The sequence below is a fragment of the Triticum urartu genome, chromosome 2A (assembly GCF_056163025.1).
Source record: "Triticum urartu cultivar PI428250 chromosome 2A, HENAU_Tu73, whole genome shotgun sequence".
NCBI lineage: Eukaryota > Viridiplantae > Streptophyta > Magnoliopsida > Poales > Poaceae > Triticum > Triticum urartu.
This window is the reverse complement of record NC_141874.1, coordinates 576710862-576729860: the sequence shown is the minus strand read 5'-3', so window position 1 is coordinate 576729860 and position 18999 is coordinate 576710862.

Sequence of the window (18999 nt, the reverse complement as noted above, 5' to 3'; positions counted from 1 at the left end):
GAATCATGTCTTGGGTCAATAGTTGGGTTTGCCCGGCTCCTATGTTCTGGTGCCTTACGTTCCGCTATATCGGCTAAGGTAGCACTAGGAGAACTACTGCGATTGTGCCCCAGTTGAGCTGGGTCGAGCACCTCAGTAGAGAAAGCTAAAACTTACTGTCATGATGAAGCGAGAGCCGGTCACTGTTCGAGAGGTTTTTCGAGTCCCTAAAGACTTAAGCCGCTTAGAGCGAGGAGTCGGCTCTGTCCGGCCAAGGCGTGGATAGCGCCCCGAACTCGGTCTTCCGAATACCAGGGGCTTCGCTGAAATTTAAAATTATAGAATTCTATGGCTAAGTGAGAGTGTTCACGCATTATAGTCCGATTGCCTTGTTCGTTGTGCTGAGCGCCTCCCTCGAAGGACCCAAACATGGGGAAAAGAGCGCTCAGGTTTATCCCCGAACACCCCAGCACTAGCGGCACGGGGGCAGAAGCCGACGACTCGCCATCTCTCAGAATTGATAAACAGCCGCACAGAAGGTAATATTTTAAATTCCAACATCATTTCTTAGCGCATATGAACAAGTTTTCAGCGCATAGGACAAAACGAGCGAGTTTTACTCAAAAATTACATCCCTGGAACATTCATCCACCACAAGGCGGGCACCCTTCAGAACATCCGTATAATAATTCTCAGGCTTGCGATGCTCTTTCCCCGGGGGTGGCCCGTCCCTCACAAGCTTCTCAGCATCCAGCTTGCCCCAGTGCACCTTAGCACAGGCAAGGGCCCTACGGGCACCTTCAATGCAGACGGAGCGCTTGATGACTTCGAGCCTTGGACAGGCCCCCACCAGCCGCCGCACCAACCCGAAATAGCTCCCAGGCAGAGCCTCTCTAGGCCACAACCGAACTATGAGGCGCTTCATGGCCTGTTCGGCCGCCTTGTGGAGCTCGACCAGTTGCTTCAGCTGGTCGCTCAGGGGCACGGGGTGTCCGGCCTCAGCATACTGAGACCAGAACACCTTCTCTGTCGAGCTGCCCTCCTCGGGTTGATAGAATGCGGCGGCATCGGACACGCTACGGGGAAGATCTGCGAATGCTCCTGGAGAGCTCCGGATTCGGGTAAGTAACAAGTAACTCACGTTTATGTGTTTGCTTTGCATAAAGAATGCCTTACCCGCCGCTATCTTTTTCACCGCATCCAACTCCTGGAGGGTCTTCTGGGATTCGGCCTTGGCAGACTTGGCATTTTCAATAGCCGTCGCGAGCTCGGACGCTCGCGTCTTTGAGTCAAGCTCCAAACTCTCATGTTTTTTCATGAGAACCTGGAGCTCTTGCTGCACCTTGCCAACCTGGGCCTCATACTTCTCCCGCTCGGTGCGCTCCGTGGCCGCCCTCTTCTCGGCCTCGACCAGCACTTGCTTAAGGGTCGCCACCTCAGACGTGGCCCCTACAATAGCCACGATAATCCTGTCATTTTTTGCAATTGCACCTTTTTTATTATATATATTTAAACAAGGTATTTCTTACCTTCCTTGTCCTCGAGCTGCTTCTTGGTACGCCCGAGCTCTTGCTCGGACTGCTCAAGGTCCTGCTTTAGCGTGTCCACTTCTGCAGTCAATATGGCGGACGCCAGCAGAGAAGCCTGCATACGCATATTGACTCTTTTTTGTTAGACTCCTACGAATTTAATTTGATCCTCTATTCGGCTTTTCTTCCCGAACGCCAAACAGAGCATCAGGGGCTACTGTCTATGCGGTAATATTATTTACACATTCTTTACTTACCTCAAAGCCTGTTAAAAGGCTAGCACAAGCTTCAGTCAGTCCGCTCTTGGCGGACTGAACCTTCTGGACCACCGCACTCATAATAGTGCGGTGCTCCTCGTCGATGGAGGCGCCTTTGAGCACCTCCAACAGATTGTCCGGCGCCTCCGGTTGGACGGGGGTCACCGGCACGGTGGGCTTGCTCCTCTTGGAAGGAGGTTGCCCGCCAGACTCTGGAACCTTTGAAGGTTCCGGAGCGGTGTCCGGCCTAGAGCCGGACTTGGAGCCCTGGGGGGTTTTATCCCCTTTACTCCTGGAGTCTGGGAGGTCGCCTTGCGGCGCCTCCAGGACCACCTCCTCCTGGCTTGGAACCTGTTGGGACAACACTTCGGCGTCATCTGTAGGGCGGGGGGAGGAAGCCGTCGGAAGCGAATTCACATTCGACGAGTCCAGTGAACCGCTCGACGACGTGTCGAGCCGGTCTTTGGGTAGGTTGCATAAACATATTCGACATAGGGGAAATCTGTGCAATAAAGGAATGCTATGAATTACTCTGGTATCCAGATACTTACGATTTCGCCAGGGGCTTGGCCCTGAGCGGACACTCCTCTCCGCCGTCGTCGGCGTCGGTGGAGTAGTCCGGAGGAAGGGTTTTCCCCTTCTTGGACCCTTCGGCCTCCTCAGTAAGGGCGGCCTTCCTTTTCTTCTCTCCCCCCGCTGGAGGGGGAGAGGTCTCTTCTTCCTCCTCCTTGTCTTCACGGGAGGACTGCGCCTTGGAGCCGTCGGATGATGAACCCGACACCTCCTGGCGCCGGGCACTTTTTTGAGTCCCCATGGCCCTCTTCGTGGCCTTCTTCTCCGGCACCACATAGAGTGCCGGAACCAACAACTTCGCCAAGCGGGCATCGGTTGGGTCTTCGGGCAAAGGAGCCGGACAGTCGATCTGTGCGGACTTCACCTGCCAAACCTGTCAGAGGTAAGGGAGCTTAGATCCCGCATAGAGTTAAACTATGAAAAACTATTACCCTGTAAAAGGCACAAACAACTTACCGCGCTGGCGTGACGCTGCACGCTGAATCCGCGATCCTCGGTAGCAGATGTGGGAGCCTCGGTGCCCTTGAAAAGCACCTTCCAGACATCTTCGTACGTCGTGTCGAAGATCCTGCTCAGAGTTTGGTGCTGCGCCGGGTTGAACTCCCACAGATTGAAGGCCCGTTGTTGACACGGGAGGATCCGGCGGATGAGCATGACCTGCACTACGTTGACAAGCTTGAGATGCTTGTCCACCAGGGTTTGGATGCATGTTTGCAGTCTAGTCACCTCTCCTTTGCTGCCCCACGACAGGCCCGTATCTTTCCAGGACGTGAGCCGCGTTGGGGGTCCGGATCGGAACTCGGGGGTTGCGACCCACTCAGGGTCGCGCGGCTCGGTGATGTAAAACCACCCCGATTGCCACCCCTTCAGGGTCTCCACAAAGGAGCCCTCGAGCCATAAGACATTGGGCATCTTGCCCACCATGGCGCCTCCGCACTCTGCCTGGTTGCTGCGCACCACCTTCGGCTTGGCATTAAAAGTCTTGAGCCATCGGCCGAAATGGGGGCGGATGCAGAGGAAAGCCTCGCACACGACGATAAACGCCGAGATGTTGAGGATAAAGTTCGGGGCCAGATCATGGAAATCCAGGCCGCAGTAGAACATGAGTCCCCGGACGAATGGGTGGATAGGAAAGCCCAGTCCGCGGAGGAAGTGGGGAAGGAACACTACCCTCTCATGGGGCCTTGGGGTGGGGAGGAGCTGCCCCTCTTCGGGAAGCCGGTGCGTGATGTCGTTAGACAAGTATCCGGCCTTCCTCAGTTGTTTGATGTGTCCCTCCATGACGGAGGAGACCATCCACTTGCCTCCCGCTCCGGACATGGCTGGAGAAGGTTGAGGTGGGGAGTGCGGATTTGGGCGCTGGAGCTCGAGTGCACGAAAATGGATAGGCAAAGGAGGAAGAAGGCGTAGGTGAAAAGGTGGATCCTTATCCCCTTATATGGGTGGACGCAACTACGTGTCCCCACTAGCCTGGTAAACTCGCTTATCTCCAAGCGCCGTAATCAATGGCGCGGTTGGGTTACCCACGCCCGTATTGATGAGAATCCCGGAATAAGGGGACACGATCTCTGCTTTAACAAGACGTGCCAAGGAGACCGCCTCGCGTGACACGCTGAGGTGGGATAATAAAACGATTCGAATAAAGGCTTGGCCGTGGTGCGTCGCACTACGGAATACGTCAGCAGATTAGATTTGTGTAAATATTATTCTCTCTATGGCAATATGTGGAAACTTATTTTGCAGAGCCGGACACTATCTTTGTGTTCAAAATCTTCTATGAAGTACTTGGAGGAGGAACCCGCCTTGCAATGCCGAAGACAATCTGCACGCCGGACTCATCGTCATTGAAGCCTGGTTCAGGGGCTACTGAGGGAGTCCTGGATTAGGGGGGTGTCCGGATGGCCAGACTATACCTTCAGCCGGACTCCTGGAATATGAAGATACAAGATTGAAGACTTCGTCTCGTGTCCGGAAGGGACTTTCCTTGGCGTGGAAGGCAAGCTTGGCGATACGGATATATAGATCTCCTACCATTGTAACCGACTTTGTGTAACCCTAACCCTCTCCGGTGTCTATATAAACCGGAGGGTTTTAGTCCGTAGGACAACATACAGAACAACAATCATACCATAGGCTAGCTTCTAGGGTTTAGCCTCTCCGATCTCGTGGTAGATCTACTCTTGTACTACCCATATCATCAATATTAATCAAGCAGGACGTAGGGTTTTACCTCCATCAAGAGGGCCCGAACCTGGGTAAAACTTCGTGTCCCTTGCCTCCTGTTACCATCCGGCCTAGACGCATAGTTCGGGACCCCCTACCCGAGATCCGCCGGTTTTGACACCGACAACCACCGTGTTCTAAAAGGATATAAGTGAAGCACTAGAGCAAATGACAAACTACTCCAAAAGATATAAGTGAAGCTCCATGAGTAGTCGAATAATTATGCAACTATGTGAAGACTCTCTAACATTTAAGATTTTAAGATCTTGGTATTTTATTCAAACAGCAAACAAAATAAAATAAAATAAAAGGACGCTCCAAGCAAAACACATATCATCTGGTGAATAAAAATATAGCTCCAAGTAAAGTTATCGATGGATGAGGACGAAAGAGGGGATGCCTTCCGGGGCATCCCCAAGCTTTGGCTTTTTGGTGTCCTTAGATTATCTTGGGGTGCCATGGGCATCCCCATGCTTAGGCTCTTGCCACTCCTTGTTCCATACTCCATCAAATATTTACCCAAAACTTGAAAACTTCACAACACAAAACTTAAACAGAAAATCTCATGAGCTCCGTTAGCGAAAGAAAACAAAACACCACTTCAAGATACTGTAATGAACTAATTATTTATTTATATTGGTGTTAAACCTAATGTATTCCGACTTCTCTATGGTTTATAAACTCTTTTACTAGCCATAGATTCATCAAAATAAGCAAACAACACATGAAAAACAGAATCTGTCAAAAACAGAACAGTCTGTAGTAATCTATAACTAACGCAAACTTCTGGAACCCCAAAAATTATAAAATAAATTGCTGGACGTGAGTAATTTATCTATTAATCATATTAAAAAATAATTAACTAAATACCACTCTTCAATAAAAATGGTAGTAATTCTCGTGAGCGCTAAAGTTTCTGTTTTTTACAGCAAGATCAACAAGACTTTCCCCAAGTCTTCCCAGTGGTTCTACTTGGCACAAACACTAATTAAAACATAAAAACTCAATCATAAAAGAGGCTAGATAAATTATTTATTGATAAACAGGAGCAAATAGCAAGGAACATAAATAAAATTCGGTTGCCTCCCAACAAGCGCTATCGTTTAACGCCCCTAGCTAGACATGATGATTTCAACGATGCTCACATAAAAGATAAGAATTGTAACATAAAGAGAGCATCATGAAGAATATGACTAGCACATTTAAGTCTAACCCACTTACTATGCATAGGGATTTTGTGAGCAAACAACTTGTGGGAACAATAATCAATACTAGTTGGAGTTCTGTCCGAATGGGCTCCCGAAAAAGAAGGAATTCCTTATTGATATCATCCCTAATAAGCCAGGCTTTCACATACAACCCCACTCAGAGGAACCGACGTCCTCGTCGGGCCACAGGAACGTTCCCTCTTGGCACATACGTCTGTGCATCCAATCCGGTACATGTACCATGTCGTGTGCCACGACGGGTCACAAACGTTATGAACAACATGACCGCGCACCTGTCCGCAAACATCCGTGTAACCACGAGGGTCGGCTCTGATACCAACTTATAACACCCCGGACACACCCGCCGGTGGTCGTTACTCCTGGTGGGATCTAGACTAGCCCCATAGATCAATACTAGTCTTTTCTGCGCACTTTGTCCTCACTCGTGCGCACCCTGGAGCAACTTCCCGGTCGGTCACCCATCCTGACACTACTCCAAGCTGAGCACGCTTAACTTTGGAGTTCTGTCCGAATGGGCTCCCGGAAAAGAAGGAATTCCTTATTGATATGAGTAGTCTATCATCCCTAATAAGCCAGGCTTTCACATACACCCCCACTCAGAGGAACCGACGTCCTCGTCGGGCCACAGGAACGTTCCCTCTTGGCACATACGTCTATGCATCCAGTCCGGTACATGTACCATGCCGTGTGCCATGACGGGTCACAAACGTTATGAACAACATGACCGCGCACCTGTCCACAAACATCCAAACCTGGCTCTGATACCAACTTATAACGCCCCGGACACACCCGCCGGTGGTCGTTACTCCTGGCGGGATCTAGACTAGCCCCACAGATCAATACTAGTCTTTTCTGCGCACTTTGTCCTCACTCATGCGCACCCGGGAGCAACTTCCCGGTCGGTCACCCATCCTGACACTACTCCAAGCTGAGCATGCTTAACTTTGGAGTTCTGTCCGAATGGGCTCCCAGAAAAGAAGGAATTCCTTATTGATATGAGTAGTCTATCATCCCTAATAAGCCAGGCTTTCACATCTCCACATAAGCAAAATTCTTCTGAATCGGAATAGTGGGAGTATCATAAGAGACTCGAATGCTATAAATTGTTTCCACATTAAAAGAGTAATGTTCAGAAAAAGGGTAATCATAATCATGACAAGTTTTACAAATATAATCATCACTAACTTTTATAGCATATGTGTCATCACAATAATTATCATAAGTAGCAACTTTGTTCTCATCATAATCAATTGAAACCTCTTCCAAGATAGTGGAATCATCACTAAATAAAGTCATGACCTCTCCAAATCCACTTTCATAATTATCAAAATAAGATTCAACATCCTCCAAAATAGTGGGATTACTACTTCCTAAAGTTGACACTCTTCCAAACCCACTTTCATCAATATAATCATCATAAGTAGGAGGCATGCTATCATCATTATAAAGTTGCATATCAAAACTTGGGAGACTAAAAATATCATCTTCATTAAATGTAGCATCCCCAAGATTAGGACAAACATTAATTACAGCAAATATATTCTCAAAAACATCATCTTCTTCAAACATAGCATCCCCAAGCTTGGGCCTTTTCATATCATAAGCATAATCACTCTCATCATCAATAGTATGGATATCACCAATAGTATAGCAATTATCATATTCTTCCAAGCAAGTGCCAAAAAGATTTTCAAGATCATAAGAAGTATCATTATCTTCCCAATCATAATCATCACAATAAGCAATAGGCATAACGACATCATCATCAAGTGCATCATCTTCCACAATTATATTTTCATGAGGCACAACAGTAATAGGAGCAACATTATTTGGGAGAGATATCTTTTTACCTCTGTTCCTTTTTCTTTTCTTCTTCTTGACCACATCATGCATGGGTTCAATCCTCTTTTTGGAGCTCCTTATTAATGAGATTGGTTGAATAGAAGGCTCCTCCCCGTTACCTGATTCATCATAAGAAATAATAGGAGGATATTGGGAAGTCTCTTCCCTTTCATTAGTATTCTCTTCATCTTCTATTTGTTTTCTTTTCTTTATGTAATTGTCAACATAAGGATTTCCAATTCAATTCACCACACAATACATATAAATTTCTTCTAGATCAATATCGAGGAATTTCTCAAGGTTATATTCTGGAATAATCTTAGTTTGACGTTTCATTTCTTCATAACCCAAAAGCAAACTAAGTTCATTATAATGTGCAAGGGAAATCAAGTCATCACAATTTTAGGACACGATTCGATCATGAAACAATTTGCATTTGATATTTAAATGACCATGTTCATTGCAAAGTTCACAAGTATGGCTAAGAAATTTTAAATTTTCAACACTAACATTTAGCCTTTCTTGCAACCATTTAGTTTCTAAATGCTTACGCCTATTGCAATATCTATCTTCCATATTTGGTGTGTACTTGCAAACCCAATGCACTCCACAAAAATTGACATGTTTATAGGAGACATTTTCATCATAACTAGTGAAATCATCATTAGTACTATGGATATTCAAGGATTTCATACTAACAGCATTGCAATCATGCTCGTCATTCAAAGATTTAGTGCCAAACATTTTATAGACTTCTTCTTCTAGCACTTGAGCACAATTATCATAATCCTTATTCTCATGAAAAATATTAAAAAGATGAAGCATATGAGGCAAACTCAATTCCATATTTTTTTGTAGTTTTCTTTTATAAACTAAACTAGTGCTAAAACAAGAAACAAAAAGATTCGATTGCAAGATCTAAAGATATACCTTCAAGCACTAACCTCCCCGGCAACGGCGCCAGAAAAGAGCTTGATGTCTACTACACAACCTTCTTCTTGTAGACGTTGTTGGGCCTCCAAGTGCAGAGGTTTGTAGGACAGTAGCAAATTTCCCTCAAGTGGATGACCTAAGGTTTATCAATCTGTAGGAGGCGTAGGATGAAGATGGTTTCTCTCAAGCAACCCTGCAACCAAATAACAAAGAGTCTCTTGTGACCCCAACACACCCAATACAATGGTAAATTGTATAGGTGCATTAGTTTGGCGAAGAGATGGTGATACAAGTGGTATATGGATGGTAGATAAAGGTTTTTGTAATCTGAAAATATAAAAACAGCAAGGTAACTAATGATAAAAGTGAGCACAAACGGTATTGCAATGCGTTGAAACAAGGCCTATGGTTCATACTTTCACTAGTGCAAGTTCTCTCAACAATAATAACATAATTGGATCACATAACTATCCCTCAATATGCAACAAAGAGTCACTCCAAAGTCACTAATAGCGGAGAACAAACGAAGAGATTATTGTAGGGTACGAAACCACCTCAAAGTTATCCTTTCTGATCGATCTATTCAAGAGTCCGTAGTAAAATAACATGAAGCTATTCTTTCCGTTCAATCTGTCATAGAGTTCGTACTAGAATAACACCTTAAGACACAAATCAACCAAAACCCTAATGTCACCTAGATACTCCAATGTCACCTCAAGTATCCGTGGGTATGATTATACGATATGCATCACACAATCTCAGATTCATCTATTCAAACCAACACAAAGTACTTCAAAGAGTGCCCCAAAGTTCTACCGAAGAGTCAAGACGAAAACGTGTGCCAACCCCTATGCATAGGTTCATGGGCGGAACCCGCAACTTGATCACCAACACATACATCAAGTGGATCAATAGAATACCCCATTGTCACCACGGGTATCCCACGCAAGACATACATCAAGTGTTCTCAAATCCTTAAAGACTCAATCCGATAAGATAACTTCAAAGGGAAAACTCAATCCATTACAAGAGAGTAGAGGGGGAGAAACATCATAAGATCCAACTATAATAGCAAAGCTCGCGATACATCAAGATCGTATCACCTCAAGAACACGAGAGAGAGAGAGAGAGAGAGATCAAACACATAGCTACTAGTACATAACCTCAGCCCTGAGGGAGAACTACTCCCTCCTCGTCATGGAGAGCGCCGGGATGATGAAGATGGCCACCGGAGAGGGATTCCCCCCTCCGGCAGGGTGCCGGAATGGGTCTAGATTGGTTTTCGGTGGCTACGAAGGCTTTTGGCGGCGGAACTCCCGATCTATTGTGCTCTTCGAAGTTTTTAGGGTATATGGGTATATATAGGAGGAAGAAGTACGTCGGTGGATCTTCGGGCTGTCCACGAGGCAGGGGGGCACGCCCAGGGGGGTGGGCGTGCCCCCCACCCTCGTGGGCAGCCCGGGACTCTCCTGGTCCATCTCCGATACTCCGTGGGCTTCTTCTGGTCCAAAAATAAGTTGCGTGAAGTTTCAGGTCAATAGGACTCCATTTGATTTTCCTTTTCTGCTATACTCTAAGACAAGGAAAAAACAGAAACTGGCACTGGGCTCTAGGTTAATAGGTTAGTCCCAAAAAACATATAAAATAGCATACAAATGCATATAAAACATCCAAGGTTGATAATATAATAACATGGAACAATCAAAAATTATAGATACGTTGGAGACGTATCAGGGGGGAGAATAGACTCTAATCAAGAAAAGTTGCAGTTTTTAATTCTTTAGGTTCATGTGGAGTATTAGCACAAGTTTAAACATTCACAATACATATCAAGCAGGCATGCAAGCATACAAAGAGTATATGAGCAGCGGAAAGTAAAGCATGCAAGTTGCAAGAATGTAAAGAGAAGGGATTGGAGAGTGCAAACGCAATTTGGAGACACGGTGATTTTTTATCCGTGGTTCCGATAGGTGGTGCCATCGTACATCCACGTTGATGGAGACTTCAACCCATAAAGGGTAACGGTTGCGCGAGTCCACGGAGGGCTCCACCCATGAAAGGTCCATGAAGAAGCAACCTTGTCTATCCCAACATGGTCGTCGCCCATGAAGGACTTGCCTCACTAGGGTAGATCTTCACGAAGTAGGTGATCTCCTTGCCCTTACAAACTCCTTGGCTCAACTCCACAATCTTCTGGAGGCTCCCAAGTGACACCTAACCAATCTAGGAGACACCGCTCTCCAAGAAGTAATAAATGGTGTGTTGATGATGAACTCCTTGCTCTTGTGCTTCAAATGATAGTCTCCCCAACACTCAACTCTCTCTCTCATAGGATTGGATTTGTTAGAAAGAAGATTTGAGTGGAAAGCAACTTGGGGAAGGCTAGAGATCAAGATTTATGTGGTTGGAATGGAATATCTTGACCTCAACACAAGTGTAGGTGGTTCTCTCTCAGAAAATATGTATTGGAAGTGTAGACATGTTCTGATGGCTCTCTCCATGAATGAAGAGTGGGTGGAGGGGTATTTATAGCCTCCACACAAAATCTGACCATTACACACAAATCACCAAACTCGATGGGACCGATTCAGAGAACTCGGTCAGACCGATTTGGTTCATAATGTGACCGTTCGGTGTTTCGGTGGGACCGACTAGATCAACTCGGTGGGACCGATGTGCTAGGGTTAGGGTAAATCCAAAACTCGGTTTGACCGATTACTCAAACTTGGTGGGACCGATTTGGGTAATAAGCGAAACAGAGAGTTGGCCAAGCAAACTCGGTGGGGCCGATTGCATATCTCGGTGGGACCGAAAATATTGCAATAGCTAACAGAGAGTTTGCAAGCCCATCTCGGTGAGACCGAGATCCCATCGGTGAGACCAAACTGATTTGGGTTTCTGGCAGTGGCTATGTCAACTGAACTCGGTGGCTCCAGATAGAAAGAATCGGTGGCTCCGGATAGAAAGAATCAGTGGGGCCGAGTTTGACTTTTGGTTTGGGACAAATTTGGAAGTGAGAAAGTGGTTGAGGGCTTTGGAGCATATCACTAAGCACTTTGAGCAAGCAAGCCATTAAGCAACACCTCATCCCTTCTTAATAGTATTGGCTTTCCTATGGACTCAATGTGATCTTGGATCACTAAAATATAAAATGTAGAGTCCTGAGCTTTGAGCTCGAGCCAATCCTTTGTCCTTAGAATATTGAAGGGGTTCCACATCCTCTAATCCATGCCACTCCATCGTTGAACTTGTCTGAAACATACTATGTAGAAACATTAGTCCAACAAGAGATATGTTGACATTAATTACCAAAAACACCCAGAGAGCATTTGTGCTTTCAATCTCCCCCTTTTTGGTAATTGATGACAACATACATCAAAGCTTTAGATAAAGATATAGAGAACAACAAGTAAAGCTTTGGAAAGACATGTAACATGCAAAGGCTCCCCTTATATGTATGCAATCATATAAATATGAAACATAGGAGCATGTGAATGCATAAGCATGACAGAGTAAGCCATGTGTTGCATGTATCTTGGCTATATGCATCAGAGTGAAAGATGTAAATATAGGAAATGTGCCTTCATGCTCATGAGTCCTTCTTACAAACAATATGTACATTAGCAAGAAATCCTCATGCACATGACTGTGATGCATATACTTACCTTGTGGTCTTGAGTTGTCTTAGAAGGGAATGGACCTAAGTAAACAAGGTTAGATAACACAGATACATCTACTAGCCAGAGCAAACAAAAGAACCACAAAGGTACCAAGACTGGGATGACATGTAGAATGTGAGTATTGAGTACTCTATTGGATATAGACATGTCCCCAAAGGTAAAGATGTGCAATAGAATCAGAGATTTCCTCCCCTTAGATGTCTTGCTCCCCCTGAATCTTGAATGGGATATTGGGAGAAGATAGGGAACAGAAAATCAGAGCAAAAGAAAAGACAACAGAGCTAATGCAAGCAATCAAATATGATCAAATATGAACATGTCTTTCCCCTCTTAAAGACATGTAACTTCTCTCCTCTTGAACACCAAGCATCTGGGGTTTTCTTACTCTCTTTCCCTTGAGTGTTCTCTCCCCCTATAGAAATGATTAAGCATAGAGCTTTGATGTGATCTCTCTCTCCCCCTTTGACATCAATTTCCAAGAAGGGCTCTTCTGGAAAAAAATTTTATTGCAGAAGGGTTTGGTCCTTGAGTCACAAAGCAGGTCGAATGTGATGCTGGTAGAGGACAAGAGTCATTGAGTGGAGCTGGAGCAAAAAAAATGAATGCAGGAATAAGTAGCAAGTTGTCTTTCCTGTAGTGAAATCGGTAGCACCAAGTTATTTGCTTCGGTGGCACCGAGCGAATTCGGTTGGGCCGAAGGAAACAAACCGGTGTGACCAAGTCCATCACAGAGAAAACACTTCTTTCCTCAGCTCACTAGGCACTTAAGATCTCACAAGGATTTTCAAGGAATTTGCTGAAAGATTTGCAATGAATTGGATGCAAAAAATGCAGAATAACAAGAAAGAAAAGAAATAAAAAGATCTAGATGAAGTTTTTTTTGAAAGGGGAAAACACATATGCATGAGACAAATGCAAGAGGAAACACAAGAGAACTTCATATAAAATTGGACGGTGACAAAGTCACCTATGTTAGAGTATATTGACTTAGGAGTCAAGTGAGGTCACTTGATCTTTGGTCATACTCATCGTTTAAGCTCAAAAATGGGGTTACCATTTTTCCGTTTAAGCATCTAGATATATTCACATCTTATTGAGTTTCTTTAACCCATGACTTGGAGTAAAGCTTCTGTAAGATGGAATAACATACCTTGGGTGGTGGTGTTGATCTTGATCATGTAGTTGAACTTGTGTGGGTTGCTCAAGGTTGATGTAGCTCATCAAGAGTTGGGAGCACCACCTTGGAATTTTGAGTTCATCTTCCTACATGGGTTGGCTTTGCAAGGAAGAGAACTTGTGTATCCAAAATGACAATCATAAATCTTAATGTAGAATGTGTCAAAGGATATGTTTGAAGATTTTTGTGCTTCCTTGTCTTCAACCACCATTATGTAGAGACTTGATGATGTAGAGATTGCTCAAGATGTGAGTGAGTTGCAATCTCATGGATTTAGATTCATCCAAGTACCTACAAGGGTTAGATAGTATGCAAGGGTGCAAAAATATCCAAGACATATAGATAGCATCATGAAAGAAATGTCAAGGATTAGTTAAAGGCTCATGCCTTGCATGTATCCAAATGGAGTTCCTACTCCAAGTTTGAAGCATCAATGATGTTCAATTCACCTCTCAAACGGCAAAAGACTCTCTCATCAAGCGGTTTGGTAAATATATCCGCTAATTGCTTATCGGTGCGAACATGCTTAAGATCAATGTCCCCTTTGGCAACATGATCTCGAATGAAATGATGACGAACTTCAATATGCTTAGTTCGAGAATATTGCATGGGATTGTGAGCAATCTTAATAGAACTTTCATTGTCACAAAGCAATGGGACATGTTTCACATATATCCCATAATCTTTAAGAGTTTGGGTCATCCAAAGTAATCGAGCACAACATGATCCAACAGCAATGTATTCCGCTTCGGCGGTAGATAGGGATACCGAGTTTTGTTTCTTGGAGGACCAAGACACAAGAGATCTACCAAGAAATTGACAAGTACCCGAAGTGGACTTTCTATCAACCTTTTCTCCGGCATAGTCCGAATCGGAGTAACCAACAAGATCGAAAGAAGACCTATTAGGATACCAAATGCCAAAATTTGGCGTGTGTATTAAGTATCTCACTATCCTTTTCACGGCCTTAAGATGACACTCTTTAGGGGCCGCTTGATATCGTGCACACATGCACACACTTAGCATAATATCAGGATGAGAGGCACATAGATATAGTAATGAACCAATCATAGAGTGGTAAACTTTTTGATCAACCGGTTCACCATCTTTGGTCAAATCAAGATGTCCACTAGTAGGCATGGGTGTAGACATACCTTTGCATTCTTGCATATTGAACTTCTTCAATAAGTCCTTGGTGTACTTTGTTTGAGAGACAAAGGTACCTTCCTTAGTTTACTTGATTTGCAAACCAAGAAAGAATTTGAGTTCACTCATCATAGACATCTCAAACTTCTCCGACATTAGCTTTCCAAACTTCTCACTAAAATGAGGGTTAGTTGAACCAAATATAATATCATCAACATAAATTTGGCACACAAATAGTTCTCCATTAACCCTTTTAGTAAAAAGAGTAGAATCAATTTTACCAATTTCAAAGCCTTTTTCAATAAGAAACTTGGTCAAGCATTTATACCACGCTCTAGGGGCTTGTTTAAGACCATAAAGGGCTTTGTGAAGTTTGTAAACATCATTAGGTTGCTAAGGATTGACAAAGCTGGGAGGTTGCTTAACGTAAACTTCCTCCTCAAATTCACCATTTATAAAAGCACTTTTAATGTCCATTTGGTACAAGGTGATATCATGGTGATTAGCATAAGCAAGTAAGATGCGAATGGACTCAAGTCTAGCAACGGGAGCATATGTCTCACCATAGTCCATACCTTCGACTTGAGTGTAGCCTTGGGCGACTAGGCGAGCTTTGTTGCAGACGACTTGACCATCTTCATCTTGCTTGTTGCGAAACACCCATTTGGTACCAATGATGTTATGGTTGTTGTTGGGCTTCTCGACCAATGTCCACACTTAATTTCTCTCAAAGTTGTGTAGCTCTTCATGCATAGCGTTAATCCAATCCGGATCTTCCAATGCTTCTTCAACCATCATAGGTTCAATGCTAGAGATGAATGAGTAATGTTCACAAAAGTTAGCCAAACGAGTTTTAGAGCGAGTGATTCTCCCGGTTTGGATATCATTGTAGATTTGCTCGACGGGATGATCTTTAGCGATTCTTGCTCGAACACGTGGAAGCTTTGGCTTGGCTCGGGGTGGAACATCCTCTTCATCTTGATCTTCTTCTTGGCCTTCTTTGTAGCGACCAGACCTCAAACGGTCCAATCTCTGTGCTCCAGTGTCATCCCTGGATCAGTAATGCTGACACCACACATTACTTGAAGGATTTATAACAGAGTAGCAATCACACACTTATTACATCGAGAGTCTCAAAAGAGAACTTATTACAATAATAATGGCTTAAGGCCATCTAAAATGATAACAGCGGAAGGCTTGGAAGATAAGTGAGTCCATCAACTCCAACGGCATCACTGAGTATAGAACCACGACTTAAAGGCACCTTACTCGTCGTCTGAAAAGTCTGCAACATTAACGTTGCAGCCCGAAACAAGTCAGCACATGGAATATGCTGGCAATGTAACACATAGAGAGTAATGAACAAATAAGGCTATACTACATGCATATTTGGCTGGTGGAAAGCTCTATGGTTACAGTTTGCGTGAAGCCAATTTTTCCCTACTGCAAAGGAATAAATTTTATTTAACTATCATGGTAGTTGTTAAACATTGAGAGTGTAGACACCCTCTCAATCCCAATTAAGCATCATCATTAAAAACCCAACAAAATTAATTTAGAGTAACATGATGAGATTCACATGATAATCCAAGTACTAGATACTCAAGATGTCCATAACCGGGGACACGGCTAACCATGATTAGTTTATACACTCTGCAGAGGTTTGCGCACTTTTCCCCACAAGACTCGATCTCCTCCGTTGGAATTCTCACACTGCATGGTGTTTGAGAAACGGATGACCGAGACATAGTCTTTCAGAAGCGCTTGCACCTTACGATGGGTAGACCATACCACCTACATCCCCTACATTTGCTAGTCTACCACTATAAGAGTTCGCACGACTTAGTCAACTATGCTAGAGCCCATAATAGCTTGTGGCTGCACATGCAAGTTTCTAGCGTGAATAATCTCATGATCCCTTTGAGCCTGGGTGGCGGTCCGAAGAAAAACAGGCAATCGCTGGAATACCCAGATGCCTCCATCTACCCAGATGTGTATTTAAGTTGCCACCTTAGATAAACCATTAATTTAACAAACTCACATCTGTCATGGATTTCACTCACCCAATCCACGTCTACTAGCATAGCATGGCATAAGAAGCAAACGTATAAGTAACTCCCAAAGGTTTGATAATAACAGGCAATAGGTACTACCTCATCTACTTCCCAAACCCACAATTTAATTAGATCCTAAACAATGCAATGTGTGAGGGTTGATCTAATGTAGTAAAACTGGGTAATAGGAAGTATGATCAAATTGTTACTTGCCTTGCTGATGATCCGTGAAACCTAGCGATTCAAAGTAGCAAGCGGCGCACTCCGGGTACTCTATCGCAAACAAACAAGCATACAATAAGTACTCAATTAATGCACAGGTAAAACTCGAATAAGAGATCTAACCAGAAAATTCAACTTAAGAACTCCGGTTGGCAAAAAGAACCAAATCGAACGAAGCAACGAAAGACAAACGGCAAAGAAATAAGCTCCGTTTACTAATCTGAAACTAGGGCAATTTTTACTGAGGCAAAAACTTGTTTGAGTTGGTTAAACGGAAATAGGGTTTCGAGACGGAACTCCCGGCGCTTGAATCACCTGATTCCGACAAACGAGCGAAAAGTTAAACTAAAACGAACATCGGATCAGAAATCGCGATCAGAAAAACCGCGGATTTAATCTGAGAAAAAGAAAAACGACGAACAGGTTAACGAACGAACGTTCGTTAACTGGAACTACACGAAGAACGTGTTCGTTAAAACGAACGGACGAGCGAACGCTCGCCAAATAAATAAACCGGAGAAAAACCGATCTATTTAAAAAACAAAAAACTAGGGTTTTCGAAAAAAACGAAATGACTTTTTCTCAAAAACCGGGGCGGCGGCTACCTCAGCTCGGGGCTCCGACGAAGCTCCGGCGGGTGGTGCGAGGCGGCGGGGCGGCGGCTCCGACGCGGCAGCGGGGCGGTGGGCAGCGCGGGCGGCGTGCGGCGGTGGCGCTGGAGGCGTGGGGCGGCGGCGGCGGGTGTGGGCTGCAGGGGGGCGGCGGGGTTATAAAGGGGGAGGCGACTTGGGGGAGGGGTCAGCCTCGGGCGACGGCGGCGCTGGTCGGGACTCCTGTCCCTACCCGGCGAGAGGAGGCGGCGGCTGGCTGGGCCGGCTTGCTCGGCTGGGCCCTTAGCCCAGTCGGGCGCGGGTCTCTTTTATAAAAAAAACAATTTCGCTGCGACTAAAAAATTCTAGAAAAACAAATAAAATTCTAAAAATGCCAAAACAAATTTTCACCATCTAAAAAAATATTTAGAACAGGATGAACATTTTCTTGGCCCTAAATGCAATTTTTTTTGAAAACGTGCATTTTTTCCTAGATTCAAATAAAATAGCAAATAAACCAATATAAAATCTTATTTGATTTTTTTATTAAATCCTCAATATTTCTATATTTTGGGAAAGTCATTTTATTCCCACTCTCATGATTTTTATAGTAGAAATAATTGAAGATAAAATAAATCAAATCAAATGATCCTATTTTCAAAGTTTGAGAAAACTCAAATATGAAAATAACGAAATCCCCAACTCTCTCCAAGGGTCCTTGAGTTGCGTGAAATTTCTAGGATCAACCAAGTGAAATAAAATGATATGCAATGATGATCTATTGTATAACATTCCAAATTGAAAATTTGGGATGTTACAAACCTACTCCCCTTAAGATGAATCACGTCCTCGAGATTCGGGTTGGCTAGAAAATAGGTGAGGGTGGTCCTTCAACAGATCTTATCGTTCCCAGGTGGCTTCATCCTCCGTGTGGTGGCTCCACTGAACTTTGCAATACTTGATAACCTTGCTGCGGGTGACTCGGCTGGCATACTCAAGAATCTTGACTGGTTTCTCCTCGTAGGTCAAATCACTGTCCAACTGAATCGCTTCCAGCGGCACTGTATCTCTCAGCGGTATATCAGCCATTTCTGCATGGCACTTTTTCAACTGGGAAACGTGGAACACGTCGTGAACTCCTGACAATCCTTCGGGCAATTCCAACTTGTAGGCTACTTCTCCCATACGCTCCAAAACTTTGTATGGTCCTACTAAACGTGGCGCTAACTTTCCCTTAACACCAAAGCGCTTAACTCCTCGAAGTGGAGATACTCGAAGATAAACTCGGTCTCTGACTTTGTAAACTGTCTCCTTGTGTTTTGAATCTGCGTAGCTCTTCTGCCTGGACTAGGCTACCTTGAGCCTATCGCGAATCAATTTTACTTTCTGTTCAGACTCCTTAATCAGATCTGGTCCAAACAACTGACGGTCTCCAACTTCATCCCATGACAACGGGGTCCTACACCTCCTTCCGTACAAAGCTTCGAAAGGGGCGATCTTCAAACTGGATTGATAATTGTTGTTATAGGAGAACTCTGCGTATGGCAAATTCTCGTCCCAGCTAG